The following is a 3,728-nucleotide window of genomic DNA, read 5'->3' as shown; positions in this document are numbered from 1 at the left end:
GGAGTTTAATGGGGTTTGCTTCCTCCTGATGACTTCCAGAAGGGCCTCTGTCGCCTTTGCCAGCTTGATAGACTGGCCCCTGCCGGCCAGGTGACTTCCACATCCCTTTTCCTGGGGAATGTGGCCACGAGGCACAGAGTTCTGTCAGTCAAGACACGAGCAGAGAAGGCAGCGTGGGCCCTGGAACTGGGGGTGGGGACTTTTCCTGAGAAGTGAGCTCCCTGAGGCAGGAGTGGAGATGGTCCCCACTTCTGGAGGGCGAGAGTTCAGGGAGCAGGAGTGTAAGGGGTCGCAGGATGGGGAAGCGGGCTTCATAGGGGCCAGTGAACCCTCTCAGCCTTTGGTGGAGGCCGGGATGCTGGGCCTGGTTCTTGGGATAGTTTTCACCTTTTTCTCCCAGTTATTAAAATTGTGATAAAATACATATAATATAAAATTTACCATCTTAACCATTTTTAAGTGTCCAGTTCAGTGGCATTAAATACATTCATAATGTTGTGCATCCATCATCACCCCCCATCTTCAGAATTCTTTTCATCTTGCAGAACTGAAACTGTAAACCACAACTCCCCATTCCCTTTCCCCCAGCCCCTGGCCCCCACCATTCTACTTTCTGTCTCTATGAATCTGACTACTCTAGGTCCTTCATACAAGTGGAATCACACAGTATTTGTCTTTTTGTGCCTGGCGAATTCACTTAGCATAATGTCCTCAAGGTTCATGATGTTGGAGCACGTGTCAGAATTTGCTTCCTTTTCAAGGCTGAATAGTATTCCGTTGTATGGATATACCACATTTTTTAAATCCATTCATCCCTCCATGGACACTTGGGCTGCTTTCCCCTTTTGGCTATTGTGAATAATACTGCTGTCTATGGGCATGCTTGCCTCTTTTTGCAGGTGAGACTCTGTGGGTTTCCAGGAAGCCTTTGAGTTATAGTTGTTCAGTACAGACAGCTAGTCACGACCATTTGTTTTCTTTAGCTCACCCTCACTCCCTGACCCCTGGGGCTGACTGGGGCCTGCTTTTCTGCTCGCTGTGCTCTCCCTGCTCAGCCTGTTTCAAGCACAGGGAATGCTAGTCACGACCATTTGTTTTCTTTAGCTCACCCTCACTCCCTGACCCCTGGGGCTGACTGTGGCCTGCTTTTCTGCTCGCTGTGCTCTCCCTGCTCAGCCTGTTTCAAGCACAGGGAATACAACCCTCAGCTGCTTCCTACCAGTGCACCTCTTTGCCCCACTTTGTAAAGCTGCTCAAAGTACCTTTCCTCTGGGAGCCTTTCTCAGTGAATGCTGACATGGCTGGGTTGACCCACAGGGTATAGTCCTGCCGTCCCAGTAATCAGGACCAGCTTTACTTCTGAGGGCTCTGTTACTTGGAGGTTTCCAGGGGAGGTCCCACAGTGAGGGCCGCAAGAAGCCCGAGGGTATGGCCTCAAAGCCAAACTGCACATTCCATGAGAGTGTCTGGCTGAGCAGAGGGGATGCAGGTCATCTTCTCTGGTTCCCAACTTGTCCCAGGCTGTCTCTGAAATCAGAGACCTGTGGGATTCCTGGGGGATTGGATGGTGTTAAGCTGATGAGGGAAGGACAAATTGAGGGTTTCACTAAAAACAGAGCAAAACTCCAGATTAACCTTTGAAAGGTGGAACCCCTGGAGGTTTGGGGGGCAGTGTGGGGTGGAAGGAGCGGGGCCTTTGGAGTCAAGGCAGCTCTGCCCTATTAGAGAGATGTCCTTGGCTTGAGTCTGGCTTTCCTCCTCTGTAAAACAGATGAGCGTCCTGCTTCTCAGGGGTGCCACAAGCATGAAACGGAGCCACGTGTGAAGCTCTGAGCCCTGAGCTGAGGCAGCTTGCAGGGGGTGGCCCAGCCCACAGATTTTCCAGTTTCTTTGCCCCATAAACCAATAAAGCACTGCTCTCAGTGTAGTCTGCCTTCACCAGCACTTACCCCTTGAAGGGATGACAGGCAGAGAGACTGGAAAAGCGAGCTGGTGAAGCGAGCACTGGTAGTGCTAATGCACTTAGGGTAAATGCGACCACTGTGAGAGGCCGGAGCAGCCCCTGGTGGGGGGCGGGCCTGGGATAGCCCTTGATGTAGCTTTGATGTTGGTGATGGAGGGCTGGCTGGCAGGTTCAGCTGGCTTCTGGGTTTTCTTGGGTTTAGAGAGAGTTGGGGGCCTTGGGTAGACAGATTTGGGGGCTTCATGTGATGGTTTACAAACACACTCATCTCTCATGGATTGCTGCTGGTCTTGTCGCAAGGTTTGGCATCCAGATGCTGGGGAGGGCATGCTGGTCTTATCCCCTACTAGATGTTTTATCTGCCAGAATGCTCATTTGACAGGTCGTGACTTCTCTTCCTAGCACAGTTTTTCTTTGTGTTTGTGTGGACTTTCACAGGCAGTAGTGTGGGTTATTGCTTGAATCTCTAACCATCTTGACGTCTTGGTTCAGGATGATTAACCTTACTTTACAGACTTGGAAACAGTCTCAGAAAGGCTGGGTGGCTTTCTCAGACTCACGCAGCTAGTAGATAGCAGAGGCAGGATTGTAACCAGGTGTATCTGCCTCTCTCCTCTCCTCTGGGCTGCAGGGACCCATTAGGACTGTCATCGACCTTGAGTACTTCCGCCTTTGCATGCCCTTTTCTCCATAAAAAATATTAAAATTTATATTTTATGACCAGTTTGTGCAAATGTAAACCAGGCCGGATATATTCGGGTATTTTTTCTTCTGATATTCAAAGAAAATAAAATGTTTTCACAGGGCCCTAAATGTGTTGTTATCCTTGGGCATTGTGTCTAGGGGGTAGTCAGCCCTGCTGGGCTGTCTGTCCTTTGGAGGACAGAGTTGGTGTCCCAAGAGAGTGCAGTGGGAGAGGAAGAGAGTGCCTGGCCCAAGTGACTGTCCCTCTTTTCTGCCCGGCAGTGCTGGTGGCCTCTGTTTACCCCCGAAAGCCTGCAGCCGTGGAGCGGCATGTCCTTCCCATCCTCTGGTACTTCCTGAGCAACACGATCGGGAACGGCCTCCTGCCCGGGCACAGCGGGAAGGTGCATGCGGCGGTGCGCTGCCTGGCTGTCCCTCTTTTCTGCCCGGCAGTGCTGGTGGCCTCTGTTTACCCCCGAAAGCCTGCAGCCGTGGAGCGGCATGTCCTTCCCATCCTCTGGTACTTCCTGAGCAACACGATCGGGAACGGCCTCCTGCCCGGGCACAGCGGGAAGGTGCGTGCGGCGGTGCGCTGCCTGGCCAGGGGTCTTCAGGAGCAGATGGGCTCCCGCCTGCAGGACTCTGCCGCCCGCCAGCCCAAGCAAGTCCTCAAAGCTCTCCAGGAACTCTTAGACACGGCATCTATGGGAGGCAGCTGCAAGGTCTCCGACAGAAGGGTGCCCCCTGACAGCAGGACAGAGGGCAGCTCCTGCCCCTTTCAGCTGGATTAAAGACAGACCTGAAATGGGCAATTCTTATTTTTTATCTTCTGTTATTTTGACGGTGGAATTATCTCCTGGTCTACTTTCCCTCTTAGAATTCCAGATGTATATGGTATATTTTGAAGTAGAAATAAAACGATGACTTATTTTTCTAAGGTTTTATTTTCTTGCACTTTTTTCACTTCAGAGAATTTTCCAGTAGCTAGGTGTGTGACCCACAAACGAAACATGGCAACAGCAAAGCCAGTTACAGATGATACTGAGGCGACGAGGTGGGAAGCCAGAGGGTAGCATGGCCC

The 3,728-nt window shown here is 51.5% G+C and overlaps 1 pseudogene; it reads left to right on the top strand.

The window, feature by feature from the left end:
- Positions 1–2,929: 2,929 nt before the first annotated feature.
- On the top strand, positions 2,930–3,584 carry LOC103584302 (annotated as a pseudogene).
- Positions 3,585–3,728: the final 144 nt, after the last annotated feature.

This window comes from Galeopterus variegatus, unplaced genomic scaffold (genome assembly GCF_000696425.1).
Source record: "Galeopterus variegatus unplaced genomic scaffold, G_variegatus-3.0.2 Scaffold49482, whole genome shotgun sequence".
NCBI classification, from domain to species: Eukaryota; Metazoa; Chordata; class Mammalia; order Dermoptera; family Cynocephalidae; genus Galeopterus; species Galeopterus variegatus.
Note: the sequence above shows the minus strand (reverse complement) of the source record. Positions and strands in the feature narration are given on the sequence as shown.